At 46.9% G+C, this 15,911-nt stretch overlaps 1 pseudogene; it reads left to right on the top strand.

Moving 5' to 3' along the window:
- Positions 1-14,215: 14,215 nt before the first annotated feature.
- On the top strand, positions 14,216-15,911 carry LOC105497046 (14-3-3 protein epsilon pseudogene; annotated as a pseudogene).

The following is a 15,911-nucleotide window of genomic DNA, read 5'->3' on the forward strand; positions in this document are numbered from 1 at the left end:
ACTAAAAAAAATACAAAAAACTAGCCGGGCGAGGTGGCGGGCGCCTGTAGTCCCAGCTATTCGGGAGGCTGAGGCAGGAGAATGGCGTGAACCCGGGAGGCAAAGCTTGCAGTGAGCTGAGATCCGGCCACTGCACTCCAGCCCGGGCGACAGAGCGAGACTCCGTCTCAAAAAAAAATAAATAAATAAAATAAAATAAAATAAAATAAAATAAAATTTTTTAAAAGGTGGCACACAGTGGCTCATGCCTGCCATCCCGGCACTTTGGGAGGCCAAGGTGGACAGATCACCAGAGGTCAGGACTGTGAAAACAGCCTGGCCAACATGGTAAAACTCCATCTCTACCAAAGATACAAAAATTAGCCAGGTGTGGTGGCGCTCACCTGTAGTCCCAACTACTCAAGAGGCTGAGACAGAAGAATCACTTGAACCTGGGAGACAGAGTTTGCGGTGAGCTGAGATTGTGCCACTGCCCTCTAGCCTGGGTGACATAGAGAGACTCCATCTCAAAAAAAGAAATAAATAACTTTAAAAAAGAAAATAGAGAAAAATCTGGAGAGGTCTCAGGAATCTCTAGCCAGCCTGATTGGAGAGTGTCCTTCCTCACTGAAGTCAGACACCAAAAACCATGAAAGCTGGCTGATTTCTGAACTGCTAAAGTTCCAACAGACCATAACCAGATATACAAAGAGATAACATGGATGATCCCAAGAAATTAAACACAAATTTATAAAACAGAGACTTATAAATAATCAGACTAAAAATTCAAAATAAGCCTGGGCAACATGTTGAAAACCTGTTTCTACCAAAACTACAAAAATTAGCTGGACATGGTGGTGCACACCTATAGTCCCAGCTACTTGGGAGGCTGAGCTGGGAGGATCGCTTGAGCCTGAAATGCAGAGGCTGCAGGACACATGGTGCTCTCTGTGTTCTCAGAGAGAGCGCTTTTGCAGGTGGGGGTAGGGATGGAATCTTCCCAGATCTAAGAAAAGAGGAAATGCCACATCCTAGAAGAAGCCATCAGTTTTTCAATAGCGCCCCCTGCAGGAACCCTCCAGATACATGTAGTGAAGTCAGCACACTCACAGGCGGCCAGCGTGGGTTTCCTGGTAACAGTGAAAAACTGGGAAGGACTCATGTGTCTTCATTCAGAAAATGCTCAAGGAGGATGAAAAACAGCAAGCTATCTTGTTTCCTACCTTGAAAATGTGGAACATTTTAAGACTTGCAGGATAAAATACCGCAACAAAACATTTAACATGTCGAGCTCAGTGGCTCACGCATGTAATCCCAGTACTTGGGAGGCTGAGGAGGGAGGATCACTTGAGGCCAGGAGTTTGAGACCAGCCTGGTCAATATGGAGAAACACTATCCCTACTAAAAATATAACCATTAGCCAAGCATGATGGCACATACCTGTAACGCAGCTACTCAGTTGGCTGAGGCTAGAGAATCATTTGAACCCACAAAGCAGAGGTTGCAATGTGCTGCTATGCTCCAGCCTGATGACAGGGTGAGACACTGTCTCACAAAACATACAACAAAAAAAAGTCATTTGGCTAGGCATAGTGGCTCACGCTTGTAATCCCAGTACTTTGGGAGGTTGAGGAGGACGGATCACTTGAGGCTAGGAGTGCCAGACCACCCTGGCTGACATGGTGAAACACCATCTCTACTAAAAATACAAAAAACTTATCCAGGCGTGGTAGCACATACCTTTAGTCCCAGGTATTCAGGAGGCTGAGGCACGAGAATCACTTGAACCTGGGAGAAAGAGTCTGCAGTGAGCAAAGATTGTGCCACTGCACTCCAGTCTGGGTGACAGGCGCATTCATCAAATAATTTTGTCTAAAATCTCATAATGGTTACTGAATACATTTCTGCAGGACTTATGCTGACTTGCCACAGAACTCTCAGCAGTGATTCCCCGTTGAGCCATGGGAATGGGGGGAAGGCTGGACAGGAAAGGGGATGCGTAAGTGAACTTTTCTTTGAACTTTTACTATACAATGTATATATACATTGTGTGATGTTTAACATAAAAGAAACATTTAATAATAATGGGTAGAAGAATATGACTCCATCTTCTCTAACAGGAAGTTATGCTCTGATGTCAGAGCAAAATTATAATGAGTTGTACCTAAAATGCCTGCTTTATCAGAGGTCCTGCAAAAAACCACAGTCTCTGTTCGATGAAAGTGCTGAGAGTGATTTAAAGAATCCCCCCTGGCCGGGCGCAGTGGCTCAAGCCTGTAATCCCAACACTTAGGGAGGCCGATTTCCTGTTTTAGATGCAATAATAAAAGAAATTATCCTCTTCCACTGGTGTTATCTCTGCTTTCCACTCCATCCCAGGTCATTAAAAGTGCAGGGTCAAGGCTGGGAGCAGTGGCAAATGCTTGTAATCCCAGCACTTTGGGAGTCCAAGGTGGGCGGATCACCAGAGTTCAGAGGTTTGAGACCAGCCTGACCAATGTGGTGAAACCCCGTTTCTACTAAAAGTACAAAACTTAGCGCTGGGTGGGCTGGCTCACACCTGTAATCCCAGCACTTTGGGAGGCTGAGGTGGGCGGGTCATGAGGTCAGGATTTTGAGAGCAGCCTGGTCAACATGGCAAAACCCCATCTCTACTGAAAATGCAAATATTAGCTGGGTATGGTGGCGCACGCCTGTAGTCCCAGCTACTCAGAAGGGTGAGGTAGGAGAATTGCTTGAACGCGGGAGGTGAAGTTTGCAGTGAGCCAAGACCGCGCCATTGTACTCCAGTCTGGGTGACAGAGTGAGACTCTGAAAAACAAACAAACAAACAAAAAACTCAGCTGGGCCAGGTGGTGTGCACCTATAGTCCCAGCTACTTGGGTGGCTGAGACAGGAGAATTACTTGAAACCAGGAGCCAGAGGTTGCAGTGAGCCAACAGAGATGCCACTGCAGTCCAGCCTGGCAATAGAGCAAGGCTACATTTTCACCCACCAAAAAAAAAGAAAAAAAGTGCAGGGTCCAGCCAGGCTGGCTGTCTCACATCTGTTATCTCAGCAATTTGGGAGGCTGAAATGGGAGAATCACTTGAGGCCAGGAGCTCGAGACTACAGTGAGCTTTGACTACACTGCCATACTCCTGCCTGGACAAAATAGCAAGACCCCATAGCCACACAATAAAAAATGAAAGAATTAGCCAGATATGGTGACATAGGCCTGTCATCCTAGCTCCCTGGAAGGGTAATGTGTGGATCACTTGATACCAGGAGTTCGAGGCTGCTGTAAACTAGAATTGTACCATTGCACTCCAGACTGGGCCACAGAGCAAAACTCTGTCTCTTAAAAAAAAAAAAGTTTGGCTTCAAATGCATTACAAAATCATAAACAAAATATCTCCCTTTATTGGTCTCCTTCTCCAGACTGTATGAGATATTGGTGCACATTGATGTATGACTTTCATAGGTAGTTTCTGGGATCCAGTCCACACACAGCTAAACATGCATCCAAATGTGGCACCTGAACAATCCCAGCTACCCAGTGGCACTGACACCATGAGGCCCACACCCCGTCTCCTTCCATGGCTGGTGTGAGCCCTTCCCAGGACAATGCCAAGTGCAGCCTCTATGGAAACTCATGTCACTGGGTTATAGAACATGAAAAAAAATTTATTTTTTTTTTGAGACAGAGTCTTCCCTGTCCACTCACTGTAAGCTCTGCCTCCTGGGTTCACACCATTCTCCCGCCTCAGCCTCCAGAGTAGCTGGGACTACAGGTGCCCACCACCACTCCCAGCTAATTTTTTTGTATTTTTAGTAGAGACGGGATTTCACCGTGTTAGCCAGGATGGTCTCGATCTCCTGACCTTGTGATCCGCCCGCCTCAACCTCCCAAAGTGCTGCAATTACAGGCGTGAGCCACCGCATCCGGCCCAGAAGATGGAATTTAAGCGAAGATGAGAGGGACTGACAGAAGGCATGGGTGAGTGCGAGCAAACGTGTCAGGCAGGATGCTTCATACTCAGAAAAGACTGGCTACTGTAATACCTGCCTTTTCAGAAAGAAAAGAGACAGGATAATTCAGCAAGGAATATCACTAATATCCATGCAAAACAGGCACTTCGTGACTTTTTCAAAATTATTTTATGTATTTTAATTTTTTTTTTTTTTTTTTTGAGACGGAGTCTCGCTCTGTCACCCAGGCTGGAGTGCAGTGGCCGGATCTCAGCTCACTGCAAGCTCCGCCTCCCGGGTTTATGCCATTCTCCTGCCTCAGCCTCCCAAGTAGCTGGGACTACAGGCGCCCGCCACCTCGCCCGGCTAGTTTTTTGTATTTCTTAATAGAGACGGGGTTTCACCGTGTTAGCCAGGATGGTCTCGATCTCCTGACCTCGTGATCCGCCCGTCTCGGCCTCCCAAAGTGCTGGGATTACAGGCTTAAGCCACCGCGCCCGGCCTATGTATTTTAATTTTTTTGAGACAGGGTCTTCCTCTGTCACCCAGGCTGGAGTGCAATGGCATGATCTCAGATAAATGTAACCTCCACTTCCTGAGTTCAAGCGATTCTCCTGCCTCAGCCTCCTGAGTATCTGGGATTACAGGCATGCTGCACCATGCATGGTTAATTACTGCATTTTTAGTAGAGAGAAGGTTTCACCATGTAGGCCACGCTGGTCTCGAACTCCTGACCTCAAGTGATCCACCCAACTCAGCCTCCCAAAGTCCTAGGATTACAGGCATGAGACACTGCACCTGGCAGCACTTTGTGACATTAATGAGTGGAGTGTGTCATTTGAACCCAGGAGGCAGAGGTTGCACTGAGCCAAGATCATGCAATTGCACTCCAGCCTGGGTAACAGGGAGAGCCTTCATCTCAAAAAAGAAAAAAAGAACCGACTAACAGTGTCAAAGGGTTCAATAATGTTGTCACAACTACAGTTAAGTAACAGCCAGGCAATACAGCAATTCTATATATACCCATTTCCCTTAGTTATCTAGTTCACTATGCATAAGATATGAAACATAGAATGTGTACTGGGAAAACTGTTAAACTGGGATCAGAGAAAACATAGTATAAAACAAATTGTACAATAAAAACATTAAAAAAAAGATGCAACGGCCGGGCGCGGTGGCTCAAGCCTGTAATCCCAGCACTTTGGGAGGCCGAGACGGGCGGATCACGAGGTCAGGAGATCAAGACCATCCTGGTTAACACGGTGAAACCCCGTCTCTACTAAAAAATACAAAAAACTAGCCGGCCGAGGTGGCCGACGCCTGTAGTCCCAGCTACTCGGGAGGTGGAGGCAGGAGAATGGCGTGAACCCGGGAGGCGGAGCTTGCAGTGAGCTGAGATCCGGCCACTGCACTCCAGCCTGGGTGACAGCGCGAGACTCCGTCTCAAAAAAAAAAAAAAAAAAAAAGATGCAGGCTCCCAGGTCTGAATGTTCATATTGGCCAAAAGCCATGTTCAGAGTTCTTATTCTCCAATAGGATGTTCCTACAGATGGAGCCTTTGAGATAATTTGGTCATGGGTGTTAACTACTCATGAATAGGACCAGTGCTTTTATTTATTTATTTATTTTTTTAATTTTTGAGAAAGAGTTTCACTCTTGTTGCCCAGGCAGACTGCAATGGCCTGATCTTGGCTCACTGCAACCTCCGCCTCCTGGGTTCAAGTTATTCTGCTGTCTCAACCTCCCATGTAGGTGGGATTTCAGGCAAGTGCCACCACACCCAGCTAATTTTTGTATTTGTAGTAGAGATGGGGTTTTACCATGTTGGCCAGGCTGGTCTCGAACTCCTCACCTCAGGTGATCTGCCCGTCTTTACCTCCCAAAGTACCGGGATTACAAATTTGAGCCACCGCACCCAGCCATCTTTTGTGTGTTCAGTAGATTCGAGGATTCACCATGTTGGACTGACTGGTCTCAAACTCCTGACCTCAAACAATCTACCGACCTCAGCCTCCCAAAGTGCTGGGATTAGAGGCGTGAGCCACCATGGCCAGGCAGTCTAAGCTATTACTGATAGGACAGTGAAATGACGGAGACTGGAAAAGGAGCATGTCATCATCAGCATCACTGAAGGCTGACAACTCTTATTACACAAAGGCAGTTTACAGCTCGTCTTATAAAAGCTGCAATGTGTGAAGCCATCTAATAGCACTAGCTTGTTTTAAAAACCTGGAGGCAGCGGGCGCAATGGCTCAGGCTTATAATCCCAACACTTTGGAAGACCTAGGCAGGTGGATCACCTGAGGTCGGAAGTTCGAGAGCAGTCTGACATGGAAAAACCCTGTCTCTACTTCGAATACAAAATTAGCTGGGCGTGTTGGCACATGCCTGTGATCCCGGCTACTTGGGAGCCTCAGGCAGGGAATTTGTTTGAAGGGTGGGGGCGGGGCAGGGCAGAGGTTGTGGTGAGCCGAGATTGCACCACTGCACTCCAGCCTGGGCAACAAGAGCAAAACTCCATCTCAAAAAAAAAAAAAAAAAAAAAAAAAAAATCTGGAGACAAATTAACATTATTTCTCAAATAAGTACAGCAGGCCCACAGTGTTCATGTACATGACCTCAATTTGCACATACAGTGAGGGAAGCACAAACTTGATCCTGGGCCTGAAGGATACCACGACATGTTTTTAAGCACAATAGTGCACCAAGGAAGTACAGAAAATAACCAGTCACAAAAAATACAAGGAGAACAGAATGAAATACTACAAGGGGGACACAGGGCTGAGCTGGGACACAAAGGCTGAGCTGTGCTGCTGACAGTGGTGCTAAGTCATCACTCATGGACCATGTGCTGAGTCATCATGCCCTGCACACATTGATTCAGGCAGCCTCCTATAATTTTGTCCAGTGGATGAACAAGGTCTTGACTTACTCAGTGAGAGTAGTGTTGGAGGAGAGGGGCTCACAGGGAAATTGGGGTGTTCAGCATTACAAAATCAATAGGCTGGGATTTGCATCCAGATCAATGTACCATGTGAGGCAAGGCCAGGAAAGGAAGGGAAGGGTGGACAGCAGGAATTAATGGGCATGTAGGAGTGAACTTTGTGCATGCACGTCTGTGGTAATAGAATTCCACTAGGATAGACCAAATCTTCAGCTTGGAGGAAAGTGGAATTAATTTAGCAGATGGTAAAATATTGACCCAAGGTTAACTATGCAAATTACAATACAGGCAAGGGACAAGAATCAACGAGATCCAAAAAAGCAGCAGTATGGTGGCCTGAGGTGAAAGCAGTTTTACATCTCTTAAATTAAATGGCCTCTGATTTCTAGTTTCAAGCATATACTCAACAATATGCCTTGTGTAGATTCCAGAATTTCATACACACACAAAAAAATGAGTAAACTCTATGAGGAGTACAGCAATGAAGGAGACCTTCGCCATGAAGAAGGATCCCCTGGCTGAGTAGGTAGAGATGTGTCTGTGAAAACAGAGCCAGGCCAAGCACAGTGGCTCATGCCTGTAATAACAATAATAATGACAGTTTTTGTTTCTTTTTTCTTTATTTTTGAGATGCAGTGTGACTCTATTGCCCGGGCTGGAGTGCAGTGGCATGATCTCAGATCACTGCAACCCCTGCCGCACAGGTTCAAGCAATTCTCTCATCTCAGCCTCCTGAGTAGCTGGGATTACAGGTGCCTGCCACTGGGCCTGGCTATATTTTGTATTTATTTTTGTTTTTGTTTTTGTTTTTTTGAGACGGAGTCTTACTCTGTTGATCAGGCTGAAGTGCAGTGGCACAATCTCGGCTCACTGCAAGTTCCACCTCCCAGGTTCACGCCATTCTCCTGCCTCAGCCTCCTGAGTAGCTGGTACTACAGGTGCCCGCCACCAGGCCTGGCTAATTTTTTTTGCATTTTTTTTTTTTTTTGAGGCGGAGTTTCGCTCTGTCTCCCAGGCTGGAGTGCAGTGGCCGGATCTCAGCTCACTGCAAGCTCCGCCTCCCGGGTTTACGCTATTCTCCTGCCTCAGCCTCCCGAGTAGCTGGGACTACAGGCGCCCGCCACCTCGCCCGGCTAGTTTTTTTTTGTATTTTTTAGTAGAGACGGGGTTTCACCATGTTAGCCAGGATGGTCTCGATCTCCTGACCTCGTGATCTGCCCGTCTCAGCCTCCCAAAGTGCTGGGATTACAGGTTTGAGCCACCGCGCCCGGCCTGCATTTTTATTAGAGATGGGGTTTCACCGTGTTAGCCAGGATGGTCTCAATCTCTTGACTCGTGATCTGCCCACCTCAGCCTCCAAAATTGCTGGGATTACAGGCGTGAGCTACCGCACCCATCCTAAATTTTGTATTTGTAGTAGAGACAGGGTTTCACCATTTTGGTCAGGCTGGTCTTGAACTCCTGACCACCAGCATCGGCCTCCCAAAGTGCTGGGATTACAGGCATAAGCCACCATGCCCGGCCCCTTCTTACTATTAACTCATTGTTGTGACAGTTGACAACAATGAAAAAATCTTAAAATCATTACAATTATTATAAAAAAAAAAACTTACTGCAAAGGTTGTGTTTTCTACATAAACCATGGGCTTATCCATCCATGTATTCACGCACACGCATCACATCGCAGCGTTACATGCGTGGTGGTGTGCACCTCTAATCCCAGCTACTCAAGGGGTTCAGGCAAAAGAATCACTGTAATCCAGGAGGCAGAGGCCACAGTGAGAAAAAATCCCACTATTGCACTCCAGCCTGAGTGACAGATTGAAACTGAACTAAAAATAAATAAATAAATAAGTAAAATCAATGATGTGAAAAAGCATCCTGTTCCACTGCTGTGTATCTCCACTTTCCATTCCATTCCAAGTCATTAAAAGTGCAGAGTCTAGCTGGGCACGGTGGCTCAGGCCCGTAATCCCAGCACTATGGGAGGCTGAGGTGAAAAAACGCAAGGTCAGGAGTTCCCGACCAGCCTGACCAATATGGGGAAACCCGATCTCCACTAAGAATACAAAAAAATTAGTCAGTCATGGTGGCGGGCGCCTGTAATCCCAGCTACTCAGGAGGCTGACGCGCGAGAATTGCTTGAACCCAGGAGGCGGATGTTGCAGTCAGCTGAGATCCTGTCACTGCACTCCAGCTTGGGCAACAAAGCGAGACTCCATCTCTAAATAAATAAATAAAACAATTAGCCACATGTGGTGACACATGCCTATCACTCAAGCTCTTTGGGAGACTAAAGTGGGGATTACTTGAGCCCAGGAATTTCAGGTCGCTGTAAACTCTAAATTGTGCCATTGTACTCCAGAACTAAGCCACAGAGCGACATTTTCTCTCTCTCTCCTTTATTTTTTAGAGATGGAGTCTCGCTCTGTTGCCCAGGCTGGAGTGCAGTGGCACAATCATGGCTTTCTGTGACCTCCATCTCCCAGATTCAAGTGATTCTCCCGCCTCAGCCTCTTGAGTAGCTGAGATTACAGGCATGCGCCAGCACCCCCAACTCATTTTTATACTTTTAGTAGAGATGAGGTTTCACCACGTGGGCCAGGCTGGTCTCAATCTCCCGATCTCAAGGGATCCACCCGCCTTGGCCTCCTATAGTGCTGAGATTACAGGCGTCAGCCAACACACCCAGACCAACATCCTGTTTCTTAAAAAAAAAAAAAAAAAAAAAAAAGTCTGAAGTCAGAGACATATTGATCTACTAGTGTGGCTTCAAATGCATTACCAAATCAGATACACAATATCTCCCCTTATTGGTCTCCTTTTCCAGAATTTACCAGCTATCTGTACACATTAATGTATGTATTTAATATTTCTCTGATCTGGTCCACGAAGAGCTGACATCCAGATGTGGCCCCTGAACAATCCAGGCTGCCCAGCTGCACTGACACCACGGGGCCCACACCCCGTGTCCATCCATGTCTGGGTGTGAGCCCTTCCCAGGACCATGCCCAGTGGAGCCTCTTCCCAAGTTCATGTCACTGGGTCACAGGAGATGGAATCTCAGAGCAGGTGACAGGAAATGCTTCAGACTCAGAAAAGACTGGCTACTACATACCCGACATTTCAGAAAGGAAAGAGACAGATTAATCCCCAGAGGAACATCACTTCACCTGAGGAAGGGCCATGCCTGGCTCCTTTCCTTTCCTCTTCTCAGCTGCTTCCTCACGTAACCTGAGTCTTTAGAAATCAATCCTGTATGTGAAAAAAAAATATGAAACTTCATGTAGAAATGACTCACTCCCTTCCTGTGACAAAAACACCCAGATAAGGGAGACCTCACCGTGTAGAAAGGCGGTCCTCTGAGGCCCACTGCACCAGAGACCATGCAGAGATAAGAAAGCCCCACAGGAAGACCTGTAAGTGTACGTTTGACCCCGGTCTTCAGATCTCACTCCCCTCCTGGAGAAGCCCCCACACACGAGGCAGCAGGGGGCAGCTGGGCTGGACTGATCTCCCCTTCAGGATACAGACCCATCCCTGACCAAACCCCATCCAGAGGACAGCCCCTCATCTCTCTGTGGATCACAGGCTGAGCTCAGCCCTCAGAAACGGGGGACACAGAGCTTCGATGCTCAATGCTGCACACAGATGACAACACCTGGGCCACTGCAGCTATTACTGAGGGTGGACTCCAGCCCTTCAGAATAAGAATCCCAGTAAAGCAGCACAAATGCTCTATTTGTAAAATGCTCTGCAGTCTAATGTGAAGCCAGGGTTGAGCTCCACTCAGAGGGGTGAGCCCAGCACAGCCCCACGTTCTGGCTCTGCTCTTCCCTTGGGGCCTTGTTCTCACCAGGATCCAGACAGTGGATGGCAAAGGCACAAAACTAATCACATAGAACAAGCAACGTGCACCAGAGGTGGGATGAATGATGGGCTGTGTGAAAGGAAATAAATCTTCAAGCCCCCAAATCATTAAGTAAAAGGGAGAAGTCAAGCTGGGAGCCACTTAGGGAACCAGACTGGCCTTCTATTCAAAGTCACCCCTTTGCTCCCTGATATAGATGCGTATCTGAGTGCCTCCTTCGAAAGGCTAATCAAAAACTCAAAAGAAGGGCCCAGAACGTGGCTCATGCCTGTAATCCCAGCACTTTGGGAGGCAGATGCAACGAGCTGAGATCGTGCCACTGCACTGCAGCCTAGGCAACAAAATGAGACTTCATCTCAAAAAAAAAAAAAAAAAAAAAGAAACTCAAAAGATTGCAACCATTTGTGCCTCATTTATCTGTGACCTGGAAGCCACCTCCCTGCTTGAACCCGGCAGAAGGAGGCTGCAGTGAATCGAGATCTATAGGGTCCAGCACTACGGGGCTTAGCAGGTGTTCTCCCCGTGTGCGGAGATGAGAGATTGTAATAAATAAAGACCCAGGACAAAGAAATAAAGAGAAAACAGCTGGGACTGGGGGACCACTACCATCAAGATGTGGAGACCGGTAGTGGCCCCCAACGGCTGGGCACGCTGATATTTATTGCATACAAGACAAGGGGGCAGGGTAAGGAGGGTGAGTCTTCTAAGTGATTGACAAGGTGAAGCAAGTCACATGATCACAGGACAGGGGTCCCTTCCCTTTTAGGTAGCTGAAGCAGAGAGAAGGCAGCATATATCAGCGTTTTCTTCTATGCACTTATAAGAAAGATCAAAGACTTTAAGACTTTCACTATTTCTTCTACCACTATCTACTACAAACTCCAAAGAGGAACCAGGAATATGTGAGGAACATGAAAGTGGACAAGGAGCGTGACCATTGAAGCACCACAGGCAGGGGTTTAGGCCTCTGGATGACTGTGGGCAGGCCTGGATAATATCCAGCCTTCCACAAGGAGCTGGTAGAGTAATGTTCCCTGACTCCTCCAAGGAAAGGAGACTCCCTTTTGTGGTCTGCTAAGTAACAGGTGCCTTCCCGGACACTGGCGTTACCACTTCACCAAGGAACCCTCACGCGGCCCTGATGCAGGCATGACAGAAGGCTCACCTCTTGCCTTCTAGGTCACTTCTCACAATGTCCCTTCAGCACCTGCCCCTCTACCCACTGGTTATTCCTAGGTTATATTAGTAATGCAACAAAGAGTAATGTTAAAAGCTAACAATTAATAATGATTGATAATTGTCCATGATCATCTCTGTATCTAATTTGTATTACGACTATTCTTATTCTAACTATTTTCTCTATTATACTGAAACAGTTTGTGCCTTCATTCTCTTGCCTCGGCACCTGGGTAATCCTCTGCCTACAGAGATCAAGCCACTGCACTACAGCCTGGGTGAGAAGAGCCAAACTCCAGCACACACAAACACATACACACACACATACACACACACACAGACACACACACAGACACACATACACACACAAAAGAATTTTAGAAGTGATATATCTTCCCAGTCCTTTCATGAATACATACTAATTTCTCTTTACATTATAAATTACAACACTTACAAATAATATAATTTATCTCCCATATTTTAAATACGTGCTGTCATGTCTGACTAAGTCCCCAGAGGTACACAGTCACCCTCATCTGAGACGTGTAGGACTGCAAGGGAATGTTTGGGAGTTTAGGAAGACACTTATGGACACGTGAAGGCGGAGATGCCTGTTTGATGTCCCAGCAGAGAGAGGAGAGAACTGGGCACAGGACTGTAGAGCTCAGGGGAGAGGCCTGCAGGGAACATGGAGCCGTGTGGGTGGGTTAAAGCTGTGAGATGATAAAGTTCAAGGTGATTTGAGTCTAATCCGCTGTTTTTGCTCATCTTTTGCTTTTTTTTTTTTTTTTTTTTTCACTTCTGGAGGACTGGAATCCATTTAAAATTCGAGTTAAGGCCGGGCGCAGTGACTCATGCTTGTAATCCCAGCACTTTGGGAGGCCAAGGGGTTGAATCACAAGATCAAGAGATCAAGACCATCCTGGACAATGTGGTGAAACCCCGCCTCTATTAAAAATACAAAAATTAGCTGGGTGTGGCAGCATGTGCCTGTAATCCCAGCTACTCGGAGGCTGAGGCAGGAGAATTGCTTAAACCCAGGATGGGGAGGCTGCAGTGAGCCAAGATCATGCCACTGTGTGGGGAAAAGAAAGAGAGATCAGACTGTTACTGTGTCTATGTAGAGAAAAGTAGACATAAGAGACTCCATTTTGTTTTGTACTAAAAGAAATTCTTCTGCCTTGAGATGTGTTAATCTGTAACCCTAGCCCCAACCCTGTGCTTGCAGAGACATGTGCTGTGTTGACTCAAGGTTTAATGGATTTAGGGCTGTGCAGGATGTGCTTTGTTAAAAAAGTGCTTGAAGGCAGTATGCTTGGTAAAAGTCATCGCCATTCTCTATCTCGAGTACCCAGGGACACAATACACTGTGGAAGGCCACAGGGACCTCTGCCCAGGAAAGCCAGGTATTGTCCAAGGTTTCTCCCCATGTGATAGCCTGAAATATGGCCTCATGGGAAGAGAAAGACCTGACTGTCCCCCAGCCTGGCACCCGTAAGTGGTCTGTGCTGAGGAGAATGAGTGAAAGAGGAAGGTCTCTTTGCAGTTGAGATAAGACGAAGGCATCTGTCTCCTGCTCGTCCCTGGGAATAAAACGTCTCGGTGTAAAACCCGATTGCATGTTCTATTCACTGAGATAGGAGAAAACCACCTTATGGCTGGAGATGAGACATGCTGGAGGCAATACTGCTCTTTACTGCACCGAGATGTTTTTATACGTGCACATCAAAGCACAGCACCTGTCCTTAAACTTATTTATTTATTTATTTATTTTATTTATTTATTTATTTTTTTTTTTGAGACGGAGTCTCGCTGTGTTGCCCAGGCTGGAGTGCAGTGGCGCGATCTCGGCTCACTGCAAGCTCCGCCTCCCGGGTTCATGCCATTCTCCCACCTCAGCCTCCGAGTAGCTGGGACTACAGGCGCCCGCCACCACGCCCGGCTAGTTTTTTGTATTTTTAGTAGAGACGGGGTTTCACCATGTTAGCCAGGATGGTCTCGATCTCCTGACCTCGTGATCCACCCGCCTCGGCCTCCCAAAGTGCTGGGATTACAGGCTTGAGCCACCGCGCCCGGCCTAAACTTATTTATGACCAGAGATCTTTGTTCACGTTTTCCTGCTGACTTTTTCCCCCATTACCCTATTGTCCTGCCACATCCCCCTCTCTGAGATGGTAGAGATAGTGATCATCCCATCTCTGAGATGGAGACCCTTGTCTCTACCATCTCCAGTGCTGGCGTGGGTCCTCCGTATGCTGAGCGCTGGTCCCCTGGGCCCACTGTTCTTTCTCTATACTTTGTCTCTGTCTCTTATTTCTTTTCTCAGTCTCTCATCCAGCCTGATAAGAAATACACACAGGTGTGGATGGGCTGGCCCCCTTGACCACTGCACTCCAGCCTGGGCAACAGAGCAAGACTCTGTCCTAAAGCAAAAAAAAAAAAAAAAAAGGAAGTCTGGAGACACTATCCACTTCCATCCGTAGTGCAGACCCTGCTGGAGCCACTGTCGGGAAGAGTCCATGAAGACAGTAGCAGGGATGCATGTGGAACTGACTGTTGGAGAAAGAAACCTTCTCTCTATTGCATGTAAGAATGTGATTGGAGCTATAAAGGCCTCCTGGAGATTAAGCAGCTGCATTGAACAGGAAGAAGAAAACAAGGGAGGAGAAGACAGCCTAGGAATGATTTGGGGATATCAGCAAATATTTGAGACTGAGCTAACATTAATCTGTTGTGACATTCTGGATGTGCCGGACAAACCCCTCATTCCAGCAGCTAACACTGGCAAGTCCAAGGTTTTCTATTATAAAATGAAAGGGGACTACACAGGTATCTGGCAGAGTTTGCCACAGGAAATGACAGGAAGGAGGCTGCGGAGAATAGTCTAGTGGCTGATAAAGCTGCTAGTGATACTGCATTGACAGAACTTCCACCAACACGTCCTATGCGCTTAGGTCTTGCTCTCGATTGTTTTATATTCTACTAGGAAATTCTTAATTCCCCCGACCATGCCGCAGGTTGGCAAAGGCAGCTTTGGATGATGCATTGCAGAACTGGATATGCTGAGTGGAGTAAGCTATAAGGACTCTACACTTATCATGCAGTTGTTTCGTGATAATCTGACACTATGTACTTCGGACATGCAGGGTGACAGAGAAGAACAGAATAAAGAAGCTCTGCAGGACGTGGAAGCCTCAAATTGTGAGCCATAAAGACTCAAATTAGTGAGCCATAGAAGCCAACAAGAGAAACTATCTGTGACCACCCGAGTCCTCCCCATTCCACCCCTTGGAAACTCCCCACTGTCACCAAGAACCACTAAATCTGACTTTTACATTTGGTCTCAGAATTTGGTTCCTGCCCTGTTGGGTTTGGTTTGGTTTTGTTTTAACAGTTTTCAAAAGTTCTTAAAGGTGAGAGTGAATTTCTGTGGATTTTACTGGTCCCAGATTTTAGGTTCTTTAAGACACTAACCGAACTACATACAGGCTTCTTCACCGTTACTGTGTTGTCTCCGTGCCAGATGTGGCACTATCACTGCTAGAAATGGAAATGACATTTGAAAGCCATTAGACCTCTAGGTGAGGCAAGCACCTAAGAGAGAGGTTAATCACACGATAGAGACATAAGTGATATTGGTTTCTATTTTTCTAATGGCTTAAACTGCATTTTATACCAATGTTTGAAAGTAATTGGGTGTTAGCTTGAGATGGTTAGAGGTTGTTTGGGGAGAGAGTTTGTTGTAATGGTTTTGCTATAAAAAATGTTTCAAGCGGCCGGGCGCAGTGGCTCAAGCCTGTAATCCCAGCACTTTGGGAGGCCGAGACGGGCGGATCACGAGGTCAGGAGATCGAGACCATCCTGGCTAACACAGTGAAACCCCGTCTCTACTAAAAATACAAAAACTTAGCCGGGCGAGGTGGCAGGCGCCTGTAGTCCCAGCTACTCGGGAGGCTGAGGCAGGAGAATGGCGTGAACCCGGGAGGCGGA

This window comes from Macaca nemestrina, chromosome 20 (assembly GCF_043159975.1).
Source record: "Macaca nemestrina isolate mMacNem1 chromosome 20, mMacNem.hap1, whole genome shotgun sequence".
In the NCBI taxonomy this organism is placed as follows: Eukaryota; Metazoa; Chordata; class Mammalia; order Primates; family Cercopithecidae; genus Macaca; species Macaca nemestrina.